The sequence below is a fragment of the Antechinus flavipes genome, chromosome 1 (assembly GCF_016432865.1).
Source record: "Antechinus flavipes isolate AdamAnt ecotype Samford, QLD, Australia chromosome 1, AdamAnt_v2, whole genome shotgun sequence".
In the NCBI taxonomy this organism is placed as follows: Eukaryota; Metazoa; Chordata; class Mammalia; order Dasyuromorphia; family Dasyuridae; genus Antechinus; species Antechinus flavipes.
The window spans coordinates 335,842,995-335,867,327 of record NC_067398.1 but is presented as its reverse complement, the minus strand read 5'-3'; the positions used below and the strand labels follow the sequence as shown (position 1 = coordinate 335,867,327).

Genomic DNA, 24,333 nt, shown 5'->3' with positions numbered 1-24,333 from the left:
GGCATCTGGCCCACGGGTTGTAGTTTTGAGGACCCCTGTAATCTAATGGGTATTTTGTACCATAAATATCAGAGGATCAGTGGATCTTAATATTACAAAAGATCTCAGAAGTCAGCTAATGAAATTCAGATTACTCCCTTCTAAACTGCTATAATTATTCAATTAGTTGGCTGATCTATGAATATGAAGACTAGATTTAAACTCTTCTAGTGATGGGGTACTGAATATACCCATATTCCACATAATAAAAGGTATACTTATTAAAATCTGTCAAAATATGGTGCTCAGTACATCATCTCTGACTTCAAAGAGCTTTATTTTCATCTAATTATTTGACTGTTTCCCCTTTTACTTAAGAGAAATCATCAATCCTCTATTTTCCACTTACTGATTCTAGTGATGTTCCCTAAGAAGAATAAATCCTAACATAATTTCTTTCCAAGTCTGCAGGTGACAGCAGGGTGCTTTTAGTCATTTTATGACCTGGATACCAGCAAAACTATGTCAATTTTATGTTATTAAGTTCAAAGATGAAACAAATGAGATCATTAATTTTGGCAAATATCAAGATAACCCAGACTTACCAGATGCAAAAATTTCTTTCCAATTTTCTGTGTTATATGAGCTTAACACGTTCCAAATATTCCCAATGAAGGTTTAAGAATTAATAATCTTTTTAGAATAAAAATTTAAAGGAAAGGTTTTTTTTATTAAATTTAAAGAGACAGATAAAGTATCAGATAAGAGTTCTGTGTGTTCTACTTAGTTCTAGTTTGAACAAGTCTGTAACCAAGATTTACTCTTTGTAAGAGTTGTACTAAATTTCTAAGATCATGCCATGATAGATGTCTATTGCTGGAACCTATACTTGGGGCAACTGGATGGTGAAATAGATGGAGCATTGGGCCTGGAATCAGGAAAACTTGGGCTCAGGCCTGGCCTCAGACACTTGCAAGCTATAGGAGCCTGGGCAGATCACTTTGCCTTTTTGCCAGTTTCCTCACCTGTGGGAGTGCACTGGAAAAAGAAATGGCAAACATTTTTAATTAAAAAAAAAATTTCTACTCACTTTTTTCAATGGGATGATACTACTTCCCTGCAGTGGTTCCGAAATCCCTGCTCCCTTAAAAATGACACCCTCTCTCAACTCTAGGGCACTCTGAGGATGGCCATCTCTTTTTCCAGAATGACTGTATCCACGTTTTTTTTTGAGTGGTCACTGTTACCACCAGAACCACTACCATCCCTGAAACTTTTTTTTTTTGCCTCAAATAACATAATTCTTTATAGTTTTCTAACGGATCAAACAAAGAATCCTTTTGGCTTTTGATCCTCTCCTTAAATTATCTCGTTGGGGACAGGAATAGCAGTAGTCCTGACTCAGCCAGAGAGAATATTCTTTCATCCTAGATAATTGAATACTTCTTGACATATTACTCTGGCGAACCAGAGACTACCCTTTATAAATGGCTAACTACAGTTATTCCATTCAGGATAGTACATCTAATTAAGGACAAAGAATAACTAGAGAGATTCAGAATAGTGGTTAAACTGCCAATTGACATTCCAAAGAAAAATAAGACTGCTGTGTTGCTTGGAACTCAACCAATATTAAAAAGTTTACTTAAATTTCAGAACTTTCAGACATTTCTCCCTCTAGACAACACATTAGGATTCTAGTCCTTCTGCTTCTCTTTCCATATGATCAGCAAGACTTTTACTTATACTGACAGAAATATAATTTTATATGTAATGTTTCTGAAATGAATAAGGGAGCTGGCCTGAGTTCAAGTGCTATTTATAAGCTATTCTGTTTGTTTACTTACCTGTCAGCGTAGTCAGTGACTACTCAATGGGCAGAGAAGGTACTGACTATTACTGGCAGAAGGAGCTTTCTTTATAGAGAGTACCACCAACAAATCCATGGGTCTTAGTCTTTTAATATAATAGTTATATTCATCATTCTTAATTTTTAAAACCAGTAAGATGGTAAGTTTAGCTTTTTAATATTCTCTACAGAGAAAAACCAATCTGTTTCATTTTTGTCTTATCTCCAGAAGTACCCATAATAGCAAATGCTTAATATATATTTATTGATTGATTTGTACTGTCATTTCTATTCCCTCCTCAATTGTAAGATCCTTGAGTACAGGGATTATATCTTATTTCTCGTTTAACTTTCTATCTTCCCAAGCCCTTCATATGATATTATGCTTATAGTTGATGTGCAGCTAAAAAAATACAAATGTTTGTTGAATTTTTCTTCTCTAAACAGTAAAGATACCTTTTAGTTATTTTTACTTAAAAACGATTTTTATTTCCACTTTCTTTACTCTTACTCCCATCCTCCCTACTTCAAGTAAATACTACTCCCACACTAAATTAGGTTCCACTTCTAAGAAGAAATTCAATTAATATTTTAGTAGTTCTCATATAAGGGTTAACATTTCAAAAGACACAGAGATAACAGGCCCAGTGCCAAACAGTACATTATATGGGTTCAGATCCTACTAAGTTGTTTCTTCTTTTCTCTTTCTTTTCTTTTTTATGGCAGGAAAATACATATAGAAGGGTGAATCTAAGAGATAAAATTTTGTAATTGCTCCTTTTGATTTGTAAGAGGAGAAGCATATGAGTGAAGTGAGGAGAAGCATGAGTGAAGTGAGCAGAACTAAGAGAACATTGAACATAGTAACAAATCAATATGTTCATCAACTGGGATGGACACAGCTCTTTTCAACACTGAATGTGGATCAAAGCATAGCATTTTCACCTTTTTTGAGATTGTTGTTCATTAGCTTGTGTTTTTTCCCCATCTTGTCGTTTTTTTCCCTTTTGTTTTGATTTTTCTTGCACATTATGATGAAATATATTTAAAAGAACTGCATATGTTTAAGGCTATATTGAACTGCTTGCTGTCTTGAAGAGTGGAGAAGGGGAAAAAGAGGAAGAAAAATTTGGAACATAAGGTTTTGCAAAGGTGAATGTTGAAAACTTTGCATGCATTTGGAAAAATAAATACTATTTAAAAAGAGAGAGGGAACATAATAAGTAACAACTACCAAGATACCAAGAATAAAGAAAGGTGATTAATTTAACATTGGGTGCTGCTGTACATATTTAAAGGGAGTAAGGAAGATGGGGACAGGAGTAGAAAGAATGGAAAGAAAATGAGTTTTTATATATATGTGTATATATATATTTCTACCATGTTTAACATATATGGGGACTACTTGCCATCTAGGGGAGGGAGTGGGGGAAGGGGAGAAAAACTGAAACACAAGGTTTTGCAAGGATTAATGTCAAAGGATTATCTATGTATATGTTTTGAAAAATAAAATGCTTTAATAAAAAAATATAAGTTGTAAAGAGAAGAAAAATGTAAGCCAAATTATAACCAGTTCAACAAATATTTATTAATTGCTTACTAAATACATAACATTATATTGTGGGCTAGAGAAAACACAAAGATGAAGAAATAAGTTATAGTCCCTGCACTCAAGGATCTTAGAATTGAATGGGGAATAGAAATACTTATACAAATCAATCAACAAGCACTTACTAAGATATGTACTATTATGTGCCAAGTATCATTGAGTACTAGGGATATAAAGACCAAAAAATAAACAAACCAAAAAACCCCCACTCCTTGTTCTCATAGAACTTATATTCTATAGAGGAAGAAACCTAAATGAGCATTACCAGGCTTGCTTTTATGACATATCTCAAAAATAACTTTCTATAATAAGTCCTTTCTGTCCCCCCTGCCATTGGTAGTCCCTTTCCCCTAAGCTTATTTTCCTCTTACTCCACCAGTAGAATGTAATCTCCTTGTGGGTAAGACCTATGTCTGTTTAGTTTTTCAGGCACTTAACACAGTTTCTAATACACACCAACTAATTAAATAAGATTTGGGGGTTAGGGGAAGGAAGTGTATGAGATATTGGAGAGAAGATGAAAAAAGGCTTCATCCAAAAGGTGGCACTTGAACTGAGCTTTGGAGGAAACAAAAGATTCTAAGAAGCTGAAGTGAAGAGAGTGACTGCTAAGCATGGGGCCTAGTCACAGAAATAACAGCATTATAGAATTATAGATTTAGCGCTAGAAAAATCCTTAGAGAGCATCTAGTAATGAGATTCTAGTGCAATCCTTTCCTTTTACAGATATGAAAAGAGGGGCCCAGAGAGGTTAGAATTCTAGTTCTAATCTCTTAACTTGGGTAGAAATCCAGAGGTCTATGAATTGAATGATGAAAAACCCTAGTTTGTCTAGAATATAAGGGAGTAGCAGAAGGGGTGATATGTGAGAAAAGGCTGGAAAAGTTTATCTTCAGGATCAAACTAAGGTCTCTGAAAGATGGGAATTCTAGTTTTCACAATGACAGTACACTGAAAATTATTTTAAATTACTATTAAGTACTTCTATCAAGCAGTATAGCTGTTTCTAATAAAAAAAAAACTAAAACTATGTTAAAAACTATTTAGATAAAATTATATTTATAGGATTCTTTTGTTAACATCACTCCCAAATCTTTTTTTTCACTTTTTATACTATTTTATTTTTTTAAATACTTGCAAAAATAGTTTTCAACGTTCACCTTTTTGCTTTTTAAAAAAAAAACTTACAGTATTTTATTTCCCCAAATATATGCAAATATAATATTCAATATTCACCTTTGCAAAACTTTGTTTCAAACCTTTCTCCTCACCCCTTCTCAAGATATCAAATATAGGTTAAATGTGTTGAGTTCTTCTAAATATATTTCCATATTCATCATGCTGCATAAGAAAAATCAAATCAAAAGGGGAAAAACACACACAAAAAAGAAAAAAAAATAAGCAAACAACAATAACAAAAAAAAAAGGCGAAAAATATTATATTTTGCTCCACGGTCTCCATAGTTTTCTCTTTGGATAAGAATGGAGCTTTCCATCACAAATCTATTGAAACTGCCTTGACATCACTTCATTGTTAAAAAGAGTCAAGTTTATCACAATTGATCATCCCATAATCTCATTGTTATTGTGTACAATCTTCTCTTGATTCTGCTCATTTCACTTAGCATCAATTCATGTAAGTCTCTCCAGGGCTCTCTGAAATCATCCTGCTGGTCATTTCTTATAGAACAATAATATTCCATAACGTTCATATATCATAATTTATTCAGCCATTCTCCAACTGATAGACATCCACTCAGTTTCCAGTTTCTTGCCACTACAAAAAGGACTACTACATACATTTTTGCACATGTGGGTCCCTTTCCCTCCTTTAAGATCTCTTTGGGATATAAGCCCAGCAGAAACACTGCTGGGTCAAAGGGTATACATAGTTTGATAGCCCTTTGGGCATAGTTACAAACTGCTCTCCAGAATGGCAAGATCAGGTCACAACTCCACCAACAATGTATTACTATCCCAGTTTTTCTACATTCCCTCCGATATTTATTATTAGCTTTTTCTGTCATCTTAACAAATTTGAAAGGTGTGAAGTGGTACCTCAGAGTTGTCTTAATTTTAATTTCTCTAACCAATAATGATTTATATTGAGTGGGATGTTCGTCAGTTGAGGAATGGCTGAATAATTTATGGCATATGAATATAATGGAATAATATTATTCTATAATAAATAACAAGGCGGCTGATTTTAGAAAAGTGTGGAAAGACTTATAAGAGCTATTGCTAAGTGAAGTGAGTAGAACCAAGAGAATACTGTACACAACAACAAGATTATGTGATGATCAACTATGACGAACTTAGCTCTTTTAAAGAACAAGATGATGCAAAGATGATTCCAATAGACTTGTAATGGAAAATGCCATCCACATCCAGAGAGAACTATGGAGATTGAATATGAATCAAAGCATAATATTTTTTACCTTTTTTGGGTGTTGGTGGTGTTTGCTTGTTTTTTTCTTTCCTGGTTTTTTTCCACTTTTGATCTGATTTTTCTTGCACAGCATGACAAATATGAAAATGTTTAGAAGAACAACATATGTTTAACCTATCATGGGTTGCTTGCAGTTTAGAGGAGGGATAAGGGAGAAAAATTTGAACACAAGTTTTGCAAAGGTGAATGTTGAAACTATCTGTATATGTATTTGTAAAAATAAAAAGCTAATTTTTAAATTATGATTTAAATGTTTAATATATATTGGATTACTTAACATACTTGCCATCTAGGGGAAGAGGTGGGAGAGGAGAGAAGAAAAAAAAATTGGAACACAAGGTTTTACAAGCATGAATGTTGAAAATTATCTATGCATATCTGGCATGTATTGGACTGCCTCCAGGGTTGGGGAGAGGATGGGGGAAAGAAAGGGAAAACTTGTGACAGGGGGTTATGCAGGGGTCAATGTTGGAAAAATTACCCATGCATATGCTTTGTTAATAAAAAGCTTTAATAAAAAATTATCTATGCATATGTTTTGAAAATTAAAAAAACTTCAATTAAAAAATTTATAAAAGTAGCGATTTAGAGCATTTTTTCATATGACTAGAAATGGGCTTTAATTTCTTCATCTGAAAATTGTTCATATCCTTTGACCATTTATCAATTGCTTGCCTTCTAATCTTGGCTGCATTGGTTTTGTTTTACAAAATCTTTTTAATTTGATATAATCAAAATTATCCATTTTACATTTCATAATGCCATACATCTTTGTATGTATGGCCATATATCCTCCCTTCTTTGGGGAATACATCCTCCCTTCTGCACAGATTTGAAAGGTAAGAAGACTATTGTTTACACTACTAATTTGCTTATAATATCACCCTTTCTATCTAAATCATAAATCCATTTCAACCTTATCTTGATATAGGGTCCAAATAATTCTTTAATTATAAATCTGTTTTTAAAGACAGCTTCATGATAGTAGTACACTTTATGCCAATTTTGAATTAAGTTTTCAGCCATCTGCAAACCAATCAAATCGAAAATAATATTCTTTTTCTTAATGGGGTCCCTTTTCCTTTTCTTTGCTGATGTGTGGGGTGTGAACAAAGAGGAAAGATGAACAATGAATTATTCCTTAAAATGTACTAAGTCTAAGAAGCGACCAGCAGGATGATTTAGCAAGGCCTGGAGAGACTTATTTACATGAACTGATATTAAGTGAAATGAGCAGAACCAGGAAATCACTGTACACTTCAACAACAATAATATATGCTGATCAATTTTGATGGATGTGGCTCTCTTCAACAATGAGATAATTCAAACCAATTCCAATTGTTCAATAATGAAGAGAATCATCTATACCCAGAGAGAGAATACTGGGAAATGAGTGTGAACCACAACATAGTATTTCTACTCTTTCTTTTGTTGTTGTTTGCATTTTTGTTTTCGAAACCTCTCAAGTTTTTTTTTCTTGTGCAGCAAGATAACTATATGGACATGTATACATACATATATTATATTTAACATATACTTTAATATATTTAACATGTGTTGGACTACCTGCCATCTAAGGGAGGGAGTGAGGGGAAGGAGGGAAAAAGTTGGAACAGAAGGTTTGCAAGAGTCAATGCTGAAAAATTACCCATGCATATGTTTTGTAAATAAAAAGCTATAATAATAAAAAAGAACTAAGGCTATCTTTTGGTTTAACAAAAATCAATTACTATTGATATTTTTCCTCTCAAATTAAAAAAGCAGCATCTTGAGTTTAAAAAAAAAAAAGATCTATGATGAGATGATTGAGCCTTAAAGAGGTTCTCTAAAAATAAACAACTGCCTCTTATATAGACTTACCAAATATGTATTAAGCAATTACTATGTGCCAAGCACTGTCCTAGGTATTGGGGACAGAAAGATGAAATAGTCCCTGTACTCAAGTATCTTATATTGTACTAGCAAAGACAACAAATACACATATAAGAGCACACTAAATACAATTGTGGGGTGGAAAGAATACAGGCAATAACATTGTGAGTCAAGGGATGACAAGAAAGACTACAAAAAGGAATTAATACTAAGGGATCTTACAGGTTAAGATGGAGCCAATTAGGAGACCACTGCAATAATTTAAGTATGATATGATAACTAGGAATGGTAGCCATGCAAGAAGAAAAGGGGAAAGATATGATGTTGTGAAGGCAAAATCAAATTAAGCAAGATTTGGCAATTGGCTGCATGGGGTGACAGAGTAAGGAGTCAAGAATATATTGAGATTTTGAACCTTGATGCCTACAAGTGGTATCTTTGATAGAAATAAGTACAGCAAAAGATCTAGGTTAAGAGAAAGATGAGCAATGTTTTGAATGTTAATTATAAGATGACTATGTCCAACACTCATTTATGACCAAAGCTTAGAAAACAATAATTTGATATGTAAATCTAGGAGTCATTTGCATAGAGATGATAATTAAATCTTCAGCAGCTAATGAGGGTATCAAGTGCAAGAGAGTAGTAAGAGAAGATCCAGGACAGAGGCTTGGTGTATACACACAATTAGAGGGTATAACATGAATGAGACTCCATTAAAGGAGAACCAAGAAGAAACAATATTATGAAAACCACAGAACTCTTAACCTTAGTTCATTTTAGGCATTTCACAAAATATTTTACATTCATTATTTCTTTTGAATCTCATATAACAGTATTAAAAAAGGATCTAATTTTGGTATTAAATATTTTATAGCTATAGAAATCAAGATTAAGTCAGACTAATTTACTAAGTCACATGACTTGTAAAATATTTAAAGTGGTAAACCAAGGCAGGAAGTTCTTAATTCCAAGTCTAAAATTCTTTGCTTCTCATTTCTCTTTTATTTGTAAACAGCTAGTTTCAGTTTTTCTAATATATTCTACCCTTGATGACTCAATATTTATGGGGCTGAAACCTCTTTTATAGGATTACAGCTCTAGCCATGGAAGGGGCCTTCTAGTTCAATTCTCATTTTACAGATGAGGAAACTGAGACCTAGGGGTGTTAAGTGGCTTGCCTAAGGCCACAAGGGTAGTATTCCAAAGGATATCTTAACTGTGGCCCTCTGACTTTCGGGCCAGCATTCTTTCTACCATATTGTGCAACCATCAATTTCTTCAATTTTTTTCAAAAGAAAACATCAAGTGCTTTTTCATATTGAGCCTCATTTTCACAAGGGAGGAAAAAAGTGCCAACACATAAATAAAAAAGAGGTGACAGCTGTCTGGAGGAAGTGCACTGGTCTTTTTAATGGAGAAAGTCTTCAGGGAAATCCTAAGGTTACAGATTAACAATAATATCTTGTTTCCCAGTTAGCAAAAGCACTTTGTTAATAGATAAAAAGGTCACCTAGTAGCTATGGCTACAAATCAACTGACTTTAAAAGTAATAATCAAATATTTAAGGAAGGCTTAAATAAGGTCTTGACATCATCTTTAAGTATTAGGTTTCATTCAGTTACTTAGTCGTGCCCCCACCAAATGTCACACTGTTAGTTGGATTACTCTTCTAAGAAAAGGCACACAATTGCTTCCAGCAGCATGAATCGGGTGAAACAGTGGGAAAAGGGAGTAAAGACTATGACCTATAGAAGAAAAAGAAAGGAACAACAGAAACAGGAACTGTTTTAAGAATACATACCTGTCTGAAACAATTTTAAGATGTCAGTCCTAAGGCAGAGAAGATGGACAGGTCAACTCTTTGCTGGTTTCCCCTCCATTTCATTTCAGGCTTATGATTTAAAGCTCTAAATAATATAAGATTACACAGAATAATCTCATAAAATATCAGTTTCTAAAGCTGAAAATCTTCTGTACAAACATCTTACGGAATCTGGCCAATCCACTCTTTGATCTGTTTGCCTTTGTTGTTTACTCCTATTAAATCCACTTCAATGCAATAAACATTACTAACATTACTAACCACCTACCCAGTATAAGGCACAATGGAAGCATAGAAAACACAGCAAAAAAATTAAAGAGGCCTGACCCTGAGGGAGTTTAATTCTACCTTTTATCTCAAGTTATGTTCCTTGGACAAGTTCATACCTCTGTCAGCTTTACTCTTCCTTTGTAAAATGAAGATAACTCTTGCTCTGTTTTCCTTACAGGTATGTTATGAGGAAAGCACTTTTGACCAGCAAAAGAACTGTTAATGTCATTAATAATAATAGCTAACCTATATACAATGTGCTATGCATTATGCTAAATGCTTTACAATTATCTCATTTGATCTTTACAATATCCCTGGGAGATTATAATCCCATTTTATATATGAGTAAACTGAGTCAAAAAAAAAATTAAGTGTCAAGAGAGGTTGTGAGTAGTTACTATGATCACAAACAAACAAACAAAAAACAGGAAAAAATAAGGTTTTCCCTCCCTTTTTTTATCCTGGAGAAATTCTCTCCTCCATTCCCAACATTCTCAACTACTTTCCTCTCTCAGCTCCAACCTCCTACTTATATTTATTTAAGCCAATCACTATAATGATTTTAAAAAACTAAGTAAAACAACAAGAAAAACAGGGAGGTTGGGATATAAATACCTGAACTTGTTGGAAAAAAAAAAAATTAAACCTCCTTCTTTTGAATAATTGAAGATAAGAAAGAATTTTTTCTTTTTTTTTTTTTTTATAATAACTTTTTATTGACAGAACCCATGCCAGGGTAATTTTTTTTTTTTTTTTTTTTTTTACAACATTATCCCTTGCACTCGCTTCTGTTCCGATTTTTTCCCTCTCTCCCTTCACTCCCTCCCCTAGATGGCAAGCAGTCCTATACATGTTAAATATGTTGCAGTATATCTTAGATACAATATATGTTTGCAGAACCAAACAGTTCTCTTGTTGCACAGGGAGAATTGGATTCAGAAGGTAAAAATAACCCGGGAAGAAAAACAAAAATGCAAATAGTTTATATTCATTTCCCAATGTTCTTTCTTTGGGTGTAGCTGCAAGAATTTTTTCTTTAATCCAAAAACCTTCGGGACTTTTTCCTTTAGGAAATAGGGAAGAGGCTCAACAAGAAAGTTTCAGAAAATGGATTATGGATGGAAAACAAATTTAAGACAAAAAGTAGTCTAATTAAGCTCTTAACTTTCTCTGTTCCCAAGAGGGTATAATGGCCCACTCTGGTGAAACTCCCACTTCCCAATTCAGAAAGGATTAAGAGATTTATCACAAGGAAGAAAAACTCCTTTTAACCTTTCAACAAGAAAAAGTCTCCTCAACCAGAGGAAAGGAAAGAAGGGAATAGTTTCAATTGAAGATTAAGTAACTTGCTGGGGTACGTTTATATGACCTTTTGTTTGTTGTGAGATTCCAAGAAAGGTTACCTCAAGTTTTCCTGGGGTAGACATGTCTGAATGTGGGATTACATCAACTTGGACATTATTCTTTATACTATAACTGTCTGGTTTTAATGTTAAATTAATTTTTTAAAAAAGTTTGTCAGATCTGTGCCTAAAATGAAAAGTACAATATTAATATTTTTCTTCACCAAGCCTTTTAAGTATATACATTTAGTTAGAAATGAGACTGGAACCCATGTTTCCTGAATCTTAAATCAGTGCTCTTTTTATCCTCACTTCCCTTCTACATCCAGTGTTTTTATTATAGGGAGTAAGGACAAATCCATCTTTCAAATAAGAGATATAGTTTAATATACTGTTATCTCTATAAAAGTAAAGGTCTTAGTATTACTTATTCATGAGTCACTATTGTAGTAATTAAGACTCTTTTTACATGGTACACTTTCATTCCTTATCTTAATAGGAAGTCACAAATGCCTATAGAAAATAGCAAAGAATGAAGATGTTTCAGAAGAGATACTTTTACATCGAATAAATTATTTGAATAAATTATCCCAAATTTTAAATCACATTATTCTTCCTACAACTCTATCTTCACCTATTTTTATTTTAAATCAAAATTAGTCTTCATTCTTAACTTGATTATTAGAAAAAGGAGGTGGTGGGCAGAATTACATATTAATGTAAAATTAAGGTACATTAATTAAAAGAATGAATGTACATATTCTAGAAAAGATTTCTCTACAAGCATCTCACAATCAGCAATTACTCTCTATCGAGAGTGAAAAGATTTTTCTACAAGCATCTCAGAATCAACATAATTTTTGCTACCAATGTACATATTCTAGTAGAGTTTAAAGAATTCTCTATAAGCATCTCAAAATCGGCAACCACGTTTTGCTACCCATGTATCTTCACAGAAGTCAATTGAGTTGATAAATATTTGATTCACTGCAAAGAGTTCTCACAGTTTAAAAAAAAACAAACCTTTAACATAAATATTTCATATGAAACTAGAAAATATTAAAACAAGTTCCACCCAGAGGAAACTCTCAGGAAGAGCACATGATCAAACATTCTTGCAAACACCAAAACCTTCCCTTTAGCAGCTCAAAGAATCAATCTTAGAACCAATGCCCACCGCCCAGTTGATCTAGCTTTGTGTTGGCCAAATAGTTATACGAGTAGACACGAATCTAGCTAGGGTAAGATTACAGAGAGAGAGGAGGCAGAGGAATAAATATTTCCTACGGAAGTTGCTTCTTATTTATGGAAAGAACACAAGACCAAAGAGACCTTAGACGCTTAAAACTAGGACGCAAAAGGCATGGAAATAAATATATACACAAATGCGTGTGTGTGTGTGAGTGCATTTTTTTTTTTAAAAAGAAGATGAAATAACGACCATCCCAGTAATATAAAGGAAGTCCCTTGCAGAAATAAGGGAGTAAAGGGCTGGGGTCCGCCGCTGGAAGGGTGCACGGGGAGGCGATGGCAGAGTTCCTCTCTGGGAGATCCCTGGTAGTGAGGAAGACCTCCCCACCCCACTTCTTTTGCACCGCATCCCCGCATCCCCCCATTCCCTCTGAGCCTGGCAAGTTTCTCAAAGAGGGAGGGAGGGGCGCAGGTAGTTGTAGAGTTCAAGAACCAGTCTTGGGGAGCCTCCAGGTGGGAGTCGAAGGAGAGTCCACGCCCGAACTGAGGATTGGGGCTTGCCCTCCAGTTGGGGGTTACTTAGGGAGGGGGGGAGAGGGACGGAGGGGAGGGCACCGTAGGAAAGCAAAGAGTGAAGGGGGAGCGGAGGACATGGGAGAGGAGGCAGAAATAAGACACCCCGGAACCTTGGGAGGGAAAGCAAGACACGGTACTGGAGGACACCTGTAGGGGCAAGGAGCGGGAAGGGGTATGTTAAGGCGGCGGCAACAGCAGAGTAAAGACGAGAAGGATCGCAGGCTCACTCACCTGGCACCAACTTTACCCCTCCAGTCAGTGCGCCCGAGTCCCAAGCCGGTGCAGGTTGCTCCCCCAGCCCCGCCCGGCTTCGCGTCACTTCCGCCCCCGGAGCCCCGCCCTTCATAAAAAAGAGGGAATACGCGGTGGGCCATGCGTGCTTTAGGTCTCCCTGCAGTGCTTAGCAACTATTACTCCTCCGCCCCTTTGTGGCTCCGGCGCTACGCCCCTGCCCCGAACCTCGTTCTCGGAGCTCTGCTGTGGGCGTGGCCCCGCCTCTCCGAGTCCCAAAGGTGGGGCCAAGGCCAGGGCGTTTTCCCCACTCTTCCTAGACACTGCCCCCCCCTGGACAGGTGGAACTCGGGATGGCGCCCCCGGAGGGGCAAGGGAAGAAGGTCGTGGCTCCCCCAGGGGACTCCTCGCCTGCACCCGCAGCAAACATCCAAAGCCGGGTGCGATGCAAGGGGCACCTGAGATCCAGTGCTTGCCACCTTTGACATTATGGGCAAGTCTCATCCTGGCTCTGGATCCCGGTTTCCTCCACCGTCCCAAGAATGGTGTTGCATGAAATGATTCGCAAAATCCCGTCAACAACGAATCGGGACACATTTTCCCAGCCTCTTGAGAGATACCCAAGATCTTAGCTGAGGAAAGGGCTACTACACAACCCTGATGTTGATGCATTCTCTTTGGCACCTATGACCTCGGGTACACCTTTCCCCCTTTTTTGGTTTCAATTTGTTATTTGTAAAATGAGGTGGTTGAAAAGAGAACCGAAATAGACGTCAGAGAACCTGGGTTCGATTCCAAACTCAATACTTTAAATAGGTCTTCCTTCCGGGTCCAGCCACTTTTTTCACTATGCCACCGAGTGTCATCTGTCAAATAATGGATTTAGATTAGTTGATTTCTGAAGTCCTTTCCAATGTTGGCCCCCGACTATAATTCTGATGCTTGGCAAATGGAAAATCAAGGAAACAGTCTTTTCTTTCCCGTGATTTTGAGATTATTTAAGCCTAAAACAAGTAGAATTTTTAAGGATATTGTTGTGTCTGTTCCCCAAAACAATTCTATATTATCCTAGATTATTTTTTTCTCAATATTGTTTTATTTTCCCAAATACATGTAAAGACAATTTTTGATATTCATTTTTGTAAGACTTTGTATATCACATTTTCCTCTCTCCTTCCCCCCTCCCCAAACAGCAAGCAATCTGATATAGGTTAAATATGTACAATTTTAAAAAAAATTTCCATATTAGGCTCTATTCCTCTCAAGTCTGGATTAGTGAAATTCAGTCATTTTTCATTAATCTGACTCTGTGATACCATTTGGTATTTTCTTGGCAAAGATATTAAAGTGGGTTTGCTATTTTCTTCTATAGCTCATTTTACAGATGAGGAAATTGAAGTAAACAAGTTTAAGTACCTTGCCCAGGGTCATATTTAACTGGAAGATGATTCTTCCTATCAGGCCTATCCATGCTGTACTGGGACACCCAGCTACACTAGAATTAAAGAAATAGTCCTAAAACTAACATTTTTTAGCTTCTCTCCCTATCCTAATCTATCTTGCACATAAACATCAGGATAATTTACTTAAGAATTGTATTCCTGCTGATTTAAGAAAGGCCTGAAGAGAGACTTACATGAACTGATGCTAAGTGAGTAGAACCAAGAGAACTTATACAGCAACAAGATGTGATGATCAAGTCTGACAGCTGTGGTCTTTTCAATAATGAGATGATTCAAGCCAGTTCCAATGATTTTTGTGATGAAGAAAGCCATTGGCACCCACAGAGAGAACTGGGGGGACTGAGTGTGGATCACAACTTAGCATTTTCATCTTTTTTGTTGTTTTTTGCTTGTTTGTTTTTTTCCTTTTTGATCTGATTTTTCATGTGCAGCATGATAAATGTGGAAATATGTTTAGAAGGATTGAACATGTTTAACCTATAATGGATTACTTGCTGTCTAGGGGAAGGAGGAGGAAGAGAGGAAGAAAAATTTGGAATACAAAGTTTTGCAAGGGTGAGTGTTGAAAATTATCTTTGCATATATTTTGAAAATAAAAGGCTATTTTTAAAAGAATCATATTCTGCTTTTCTTTAGCATTTCTAGTTCTCAGACACACATCCTTAGACGGACTGGAGATGAAGTACATTCACAGAAGGTTTACTGAGTTGTATAGGAATTACTATGTTACAGACATATCCTTTTTTATTCAGAATTGAACCACTGCAGAACATATTAAGAATAGTCACAGTATTCAAGATACATTTGGGTTTTAGGGAATGAATAGAACAAATATCAATCATTTGGCAATTCTATTGACATTCCTACTTCATCAGCATACAGAAATCTCTAAAGCAAGTAAAGATTACCTACAATATCCTTATGGCTATACTTGTACCCCAGCTCCCTACTGCATACATTTGTCTGGGTCAGTTTTTCTATTGCAAAACCAATTCTGCCCAAAGACAATAAGTTGTGGCCAGCATTCCATCTGTCTTAGTTGGTTTGGGGGCCAATATGTGATTTTATATGTCTATAGGCTACTTATTGAAGAATTTTTTTTGTCATATGGTGTTCCTCCAAATCCAGATGTGGGGTAGAAAGGCATCATCTTCCTTTAAAATTGCTTCCCAGATTTCCCTTTTTGTACAAGAAAAGTTCAATCTTTGAAGTAATTGGGATCTTCTCTTTTAAAGGTTTAGTAGTCCTAGGGTAGTGATTGGTACAGGGATCTAGGTATTATGTATTTACTTCTGCTTCCAGATGTATGCTTTGAAACTATAACTACAGTAATTGGTAGTCAATCAGATATATGGGAATTTTCCCAATCTGAGGTTGGTTACAATGGGGGAGGAATATTATTTCTATAATCCCAGATGCTGTGGTGGAGGCTGAGACTAAATGGATATTTATTTGTGAAGTTATATTTGTTTCTTAAACAGAAGATTTTAGAGGCAAAACTAAAAGAAATGAGAATCAATTAAAACTACATTAGGTTAATCTCCAGTTTTTCCAGTAATTTTTATTAAATAAATTTTTTCTAGGACATTTGTAGTGGGGGTTTATGAAATGTCTTTGATTTTTTCTTGTAGGGTTTTATTGCTCTATTTTTCAATTTTTAAACTAGTACTGAAGTAGTTCAAAAACTATGCCTTTATAAAATAGTTTGAGGGCTTAAGGTTTGAAGTTTGAAGAATGAATTGAAACTTCATTCCTATTTTTTCTTTTTATAATAAGTTTTATGGAGGTTATTCGTTTTGACATCATAATTTCCTCCTATAACTTTCCACCTCATTCTCAGAGAGTCATCCCACATAACAAAAACAAACAAAAAACAAGGAAATTAGCATAATACCTCAAAAAAGCCCAAACGTATATTTTACAATGTTACTGAGCCTCTCACCTCTGCAAAGGGGTAGAGTGGAGATATCTTTTTGGCTTATTCTGTATAATTTTGCAGCATTCACTTTTGACTTATTTTAGATGTTCTTTACATTCATATTGTTGTAGTTACTGTGTATTTTATTTCCTTTTTTCTGCTTGCTTCCATCCTCATCTGTTTATCTAGATCTCTCTATGCATCTCTGTATTTATTATATTCATTATTTACTGTTTGATTTCATTCTAAACCTTATTTTGTTCAGCCATTTTCCAATCACTGGACATCTACTTTGTTACCAATCTGTTGTTCTCAAAAAATGCGCTGCTTTAAATATTCTGTATTTGGGGATTTTTATTATCAATGGCCTCTTTACTATACCCGAAGAGCTATAAAACTGTGCATGCCCTTTGACCCAGAAATGCCATTACTGGGTCTGTATCCCAAGGAAATCATAAGGAGGGAAAAGGACCCATATGTACAAGCATGTTTATAGCAGCTCTTTTTCTGGAAACAAAGAAATGGAAAATGAGTAGATGCCCATCAATTGGGGAATGGTTGAACAAGTTATGGTATATGAAGATAATGGAATATTGCTGTTTTATAAATGAAGTATATGAAGATAATAGAATATTACTGTTTTATAAAAAATGATAAACAAGATGATTTTAGAAAGGCCTGAAAAGATTCACATTAACTGATGCTGAGGGAAACAAGCAGAAACAGGAATACATTGTACACAATAACAAGAAGAATGTGCAATGATCAAATATGAAAGACTTCTCAGTAGTTCAGTGATCCAAAGCAATCCCAATAGACTTGGACAAAAAATGCCATCTGCATCCAGAAAAAGAACTATGGAGATTGAATGTAAATCAACACATGCTATGTTCACTTCTTTGTTCTATTTTTTAAATCTTCCACAGTTTTCCCTTTTGCTCTGATTTTTCTCTCCCAACATGATTTATAAAGCAATGTGTATTAAAAATAAATAAATTTACTAGAAAAACAAAACAAAAAATCAATGGCCTTCTTGAGGTATTAGAATCATTTTAGTCATTTAATTTGCATAATTCCAAATTGTTTTCCAAAATAGTTGGACATATTCATCATTTCACAAGCAATACATCAGTATGTATATGTTCTCACAACTCTTCCAACATTTACTATTCATATTTTCTTATCTATTTGACAATGTGTAGGACATAAGGTGAAACTTTAGGGTTATTTCAATTAGTTATTTCTTTTATTATTAGTGTTTTAGAGCATTTACTAGGTCCAAATGTGAATTTTACCCTTAAATAATTGTATTATTTGAATTTGCACTGCATATTTCCATTAGGCTTGAATTAATTACCATAACTAAAAATAGTGCTAACAGGAAGCTATTTCTGGGAATTCATTATTCACACTAATCAGGATCTAACTGCATTCTCTTTCTCTTTCTCTCTTTTAGTACTTCCTGTTAAGTTCATATCCATTGGACGCTATTTATTTGGAAATTAGTTTTTCTGGTCTTTTGTGTATACATACACACAGAAGCACACTTACACATGTAGGTATGCATGTGTATGTATGTATGTTAATTTTCTACTATTAATTAATTTTAATTAATTAATTAATTAAGTTAATTTTAAACTATTATCAGAGAAAAAACCTACAGAAAGATAAATACAATTAAAAGTTGATTCTCTGAAAAGACCAATAAAACTGCTAAACTTGTATTCAGTCTGGTTAGGATACCCATTTATGCTAAAAACCAAAAACAATGAACAAAATTTCTCCAAAGTATGAACATAGAGAAGCTTTTTCTAATGTCATAAAAAGTATCTACCCAAAATCAAAAGCAAGGATTATATGAAAAAAGGTGTGCTAAAAACTTTTCCCCATAAATACTGAAGTAAAAGAATGCCTGCTCTCCCCACTATTATCTGACATAGTTTCAAGAAATGCTAACAAAAAGTAATAAGAAAAAAGAAAGAAATTTAAGATATAAAGATAGCTTAAAAAGAGATAAAAACTAACCCTGCTTTCTGATGACATGATAGTTTACTTAGAAAATCCTAGAGAATAGGACTTAATTTAATTTAAAAGATAATAATTGAGAAATGGATAGCTTCAGCAAAATCACAGTATACAAAATAAACCCACAAAAAATTGCATTTCTATATAATAACAAAATCTAAGAGGCAGTAATAGAAAGGGAAGTATTCCAAAAAACTTCAAAATGTACAAAATATCTAACAAATATTTAACAAAACACAATTTATTTGAATAAATTCAATTACAAAATGTTTCTTAAATAATTTATAAATCTGGAGGAATATTCAGAACTTTGAGTTATGCCAACATAATAAAATTGACAATATTACCAAAATTAATTTACTTTAAATGCTATAACAATCAAATTATCAAAGAATTACTTTCAGAATTGATAAAATAAACAAAATTCATTTGGAAAAATAGAAGATATAGAAAATCAAGAGAAATAAAAGCATTAGAGACATGAGGAGTACTATTTCCAGATTATACTCTTTGCCACACTCATCAAAACCAACTTGTATTGGTTAAAAAACAGGAGACCATTGTGGAATGGTTAAATAAATTATGATACATATAGATATATATATACACATAGATATATAACATAATAAGAAATAATATATTATCATATATTTCATAGCTACATATTAGACCTGTAAATAGGTACAAAGTGAAGTAAACCAAACCAAGAACTTTTTTTCTTTCTTTTTTGAAAATTCTTTATGGATTTTTGGCTTTTGAGAGGGCCACTGACCTCATTTTATTGATTAATTGCTAGCCATGATTAATAAATTGTTTATTATCCAGAAACTATGTCTCTTGGACTTTTCACTTGTCACAAAGTGATTTGTCCAAGAATGCACTGCCATCACAGGCTACTAGGATTGGAAAGGACCTCAATGATTATCACCATCCAACTCACATCTAAAGACATCCTTCTACATGGTATACAGAAGGTGATTTGGCTTTTCTTTGTGGAAATACATATAGAGGAATTGTACATGTTTAACATATCCCTCAACCTCTCCAACATTTGTCATTATCTTTTCCTGTCATTTTAGCCAATCTGAGAAGTGTGTAGTGGTACCTCAGAGTTGTCTTAATTTGCATTTCTCTGATCAATAATGATTTAGAGCACCTTTTCATATGACTAGAAATTATTAGTTTTAATGAGAAGAGGGCCTAAATATTTGTTGAATAGAGTTGAAGATGAAAATTACAGGCCTTTGTCAATAAAAAGAGTAATAACATTTATTTAGCATACTCTGGAACTCTGAGAAACAGTTAGATGATAGCTATAGATTTATCATTATGAATGTAAGGTAAGTGAGAAAGGAGTTTAGAGAAAGATTGGCACAGAGCCTGGGATATTATTTAGAGTTCTATGTTTAAAGGGTAAAATAAAATCGAGGAGGTAGCAAAAGGGATAGGGGAAGAAAAGTCAGGTAGGAGAACCATGAATGACAAGTGTCAGGAAAGTTAATTGTGGGAAGAATATATAGAAGGATGTGAAATTCCATTAGGAGTTAAGAGGAATTCAACTTAGAAAAAGGTCTAGCATTATCAAGGGAATATATGTCTTCCTCTATGACTAGAGGGAAGAGATTGTAATTGAGGAAATTGATTTGAAGAGAAAGCAGGAGAATGATATTATGATTTTGAATCTGATGTTTAAAGAACATTAGCAGCTTTGTGAAATGGCTAGAGGTTGACTCTAGAGACAGGAAGCCATAACCTCAATTCAAATCATGCCTCAAACTCCTACTAGCAGTGAGTTAACAAATATGTGAAAGAATGAGAAATTGAGGGGACACTTATCAACTGGGGAATGGTTGAACAAGTTGTAACAAATGTGGGCTTTCAGAAAAACCTGAAAAGGCTTACATGAACTAATGCAAAGTGAAGTAAAAAAAAAAACAAGAAAATATTGTACACATTCTGTACACATTTTCTTCAACACTGAGATGATTGAAACCAGTTCCATTTGTGCAGTGATAAGGAGAGCCATCTACACCTAGAGAGAGAACCATGGGAATAGTGTGGAACAGAACATGGTATTCTCCCTCTTTCTGTTATTTGCTTGCATTTTCTTTTCTTTTTCCGTTTTTCTTTTTCTTCCTTCTTGATCTGATTTTTCTTGCACAAGATAATTGTATAAATATGTATACATATATTGGATCTAACATGTATTTCGCTATATTTAACATGTATTGGACTACCTGTTAGCTGGGGGAAGGGGTGGGGGAAGGAGGGGAAAATTTGGAACAATAGGTTGTGCAAGGGTCAATGTTGGAAGAACTACCCATGCATATGCTTTGTAAATAAAAAGCTTTAATAAAAAAAGTGAACAAAAAGAAAATATTGTACACAGTTACAGCAATGTTGTATTATGATCAGCAGTGAATGACTTGGTTGCACTCAGCAAGACAGTGATTTAAGTGTTCCAAAGACTAGATGAAAAATGCTTTCCACCTCCAGAGGAAAAAACTCATAGACTCTGAATGAAGATGGAAATATACTTTTAAAATTTTCTTTATTTTCCCTGTGTTTTTTTTTTTTTGTCTGTGTTTTCTTTTACAACATGACTACCATGGAAATATGTATTGTGGGACAGCACATATAACCTATATCAAATTGTTTGCCTTCTCAATGAAAATGGAAGGAGTGAGGGAGAGAATTTGGAACTCAAAATTTTGAAAAGAAATGTTAAAATGTTGAAAAGAAATGAAAAAAATGTTTTTACATATAATTGGAAGAAAACTGAAAAAGTACTACATAATCCTAGCTTATTATATTTAACTTATTAAAATAAATTAAGCACTTATTTTGTACCAGGTACTAAACTATGTAAATACTGGAAACACAAAGAAAGGCAAAAACATTCTCAGCTTTTAAGAAGCCTAATGGGGAGACAACATGCAAATAAATGATGTGTTTAAGATAGTCTTCCTAGTTCTAAATGATGTATTTGGGGTTCACCAAATGATGAGATTGATGTAAGCACCAAATGTTGGAGTTTGGTCATGTGAAGAATTCACAATGGCCATTTTCTTTGGCAAAAGGTAGGTTTATTTAGAAGAGATTACAAAATAATAATAATAATAATGATAATAAGGAAGTACAATAGACACCAGGAGTGATAAATATGAAATAAAGTTGAGAGAGCATAATTAGCAAAGAAAAGAGTTTTAACAATTAACAATGGAAAGAACAAGTTCCCTAGTGAAATTCACAATTAACCAGGAGAAAGGGAATACTCTATGGGGTGGGAACATGCCCTTAACTGGCAGGCTAAATCCATAGAAGGATTTAGCACCCTAAAAAAGTAAGTTAGGTATAAGAGGAGGACACGATGAAGCATGGGGGATAGGTGAGGATGGGTGAGGAGAAACCATGAGGTGGCATGCCCTGGTGGGCTATAATCCCAAAAGCGATTCAGCAAAGATGGCATGGGCCATGGACAGATTTATAGAGGAAATTTAACACTAAGGGTTTGACATAACTTGAACTTTTGATTGGACATAGCAAGATGGTGTTACCATGACCTTCACAAAGGGTGAGACCATAAGGCTGAGCTGATCCCCATCAATGCCCTTCCCTGCTTGCCTCAGGAAACAATTCCATTCAAACTTTAATCTTTCTCTGCTAATCCCACCTCTTACTTGGATCTCCTCAATAATTACATACAAACAAGGTAGAGGCCAGATAAATTAGAGATAATCTTGGAGGGAAAACACTAAGATTGAACACCATCATCAAATAATATTTTTGTTTGGTTTTGCTGAGGCAATTGGAATTAAGTGACTTGCCCAAGGTCACCCAGCTAGGAAGAGTTAAGACTATACTTGTCTCAGTTCAAATTTGAACTCAGGACCTCCTGATTAGTATTTATCCACTGTGCCATCTAGCTGCTCCCATCAAAGATTTTTAGAAGAGAGGTTGATTTCAGCTGAGACTTGAACGAAGCCAGGGAAACCTGGTAAGAGAGATTATGAGGGCCATTTCAGGCATAAGGGGACATATAATGAAAGGGTACAGAGTAGGGCATATCTTGTGGGAGGGGAGCAAGACTCCAATATCATTGGATTCCAGAGTACATGGAGGGGGAATGTGTAAAAAGGCTGGAGAAAGATAGAATAGGGAGGTTAGGAAGGGCTTTAAAAACCAAACAGAAGATTTTATATTTGATCCTAGTGGTAATAAGAAGTCATTGGTTTCCTTCAGGATCAGCTCAAATACTATCTTTTATAGGAGGCTATCCTCTTGAATATTTTGTTTTTGTGCATTTGAGGTCTATTTGCATACTCTTTCTTAAAATGTAAGTTCCATGAGAGAGATTTTGTTTTTTCTTTGTATCCAGCATCTGGCACAAAGTCTAGAACCTCATAAGAACTTAAAAAAAATTGTTGATCAACTGACTGACCTTTGGCAAATCAATTAATTAATCCTCCTTAATTCTCAATAATCTGAGTTTTTTACTTGATCATTGTTTAAACTGTTGACACCAAAGTTACCAGGGATCTCTTTATTAATAAACCTTGGATCTTTCCTCAATGTTCATTCTTCTAAACTTCCCTTGAGAGCATCCAGGTGGTACAGTGACTAGAATAAAAGATTTGGATTTAGGAGTTCCTGAGACCAAAACCTCCCTCAAATACTTGCTAAATGCATAAGCCAAGGCAATTCTTTTCATCTTTATGTGCCCCAGTGTCATTGTTTGTAAAATGAGGATAACATCAGCTACTTTCCAGGTTGGTATGAGGACTAAGGAAGGAAAAAACAAGAATTTATTAAGTGCCTACTTAGTATCTGCCAGGAACTATGCTAATCACGTTACATTTTCGGTCTCATTTGATCCTCACAATAGCCCTAGTGCTATTATCCTTCCTTTTATAACTCGGGAAACAAAGCCTTGATTAGGGCTCACACACAGCTAGAATGTGAAGCTGGATTTGAACTTATCTTTAGTAGACTCAGCACTCTTGCACTGTGGTGCCACCTGGTGGGCATATCTGTAAAGTGCTCTGCAAATCTTACAGCCCTCTGTAAAAAAATGCTGGCTATTCTCATGGCCTTTGCAGCCTCCATGGAGGAAGCCTTCTCTAGTGGCTGTCTTGCTGCTCCCTCTTAGTCTCTCTTGCTTAATCCTCCTACAGACTGAGCCTGATAACCATGGGTGTCCTCAAAGTTGAAAGTTGAGTCCTCTTCTCTTCTTCCTTGTGAATACTGATCTCATCAGAACTTATGGATTAAATGATTATTTCTATGCAGATGATTCTTTGATATATTCAGCCAGCTCCAGCCTCTCTCTGAACCTTCAACTTTACTCTGTCCAACTGCCTATTAGGAGCCTCAAACTGGATAACTCCATAAACATCTTAAAGTCAACATTATAGAAAACAACTTTGTATTATTCTCCAAACTCTTCCCCTTCCAAACTTCTCTGTGGCTGCTGGGGTACCACCATCCTCCCACTCACTTAGGCTGCCTAGGTGCATCCATGACGCTTCACTCCACTCAGTTGCCAAGTCTTATAATTCTGCCTTCATAATATCTTTCATATATATTAATCAGTCAATAAACATTTAAGTGCCTACTACATCCTAAGTGCTGGGGATACAAAAAGAGGCAAATAAAAACCTGTTCCTTTCTTCAAGGAGCTTATAATCCAATGGAAGAGATAGCAAGCAAATATGTTTGGATATGTTATTATAC

The 24,333-nt window shown here is 34.9% G+C and overlaps 2 protein-coding genes across 5 annotated transcripts in view; one reads left to right on the top strand and one right to left on the bottom strand.

The window, feature by feature from the left end:
• The window catches only part of FAM234A (family with sequence similarity 234 member A), a 66,673-nt gene extending 53,397 nt beyond the window's left edge, over window positions 1-13,276 (bottom strand). For 2 of the 3 annotated variants that reach the window (XM_051968606.1, XM_051968600.1), the window contains exons 1-2: window positions 13,195-13,238; window positions 9,563-9,668 (exon numbers count right to left, since the gene is read on the bottom strand). The gene's annotated coding sequence lies outside the window, so the exon portion shown is untranslated. Of the gene's footprint in view, window positions 1-9,562; window positions 9,669-13,194 lie in introns of all 3 variants that reach the window. The other variant, XM_051968594.1, reaches the window with a different exon arrangement.
• A 440-nt stretch (window positions 13,277-13,716) lies between these two features.
• LUC7L (LUC7 like) overlaps window positions 13,717-24,333 on the top strand; it is a 61,246-nt gene continuing 50,629 nt past the window's right edge. The window contains exon 1 of one of the 2 annotated variants that reach the window (XM_051968629.1): window positions 13,717-13,890. The gene's annotated coding sequence lies outside the window, so the exon portion shown is untranslated. The remainder of the gene's footprint in view (window positions 13,891-24,333) is intronic. The other variant, XM_051968638.1, reaches the window with a different exon arrangement.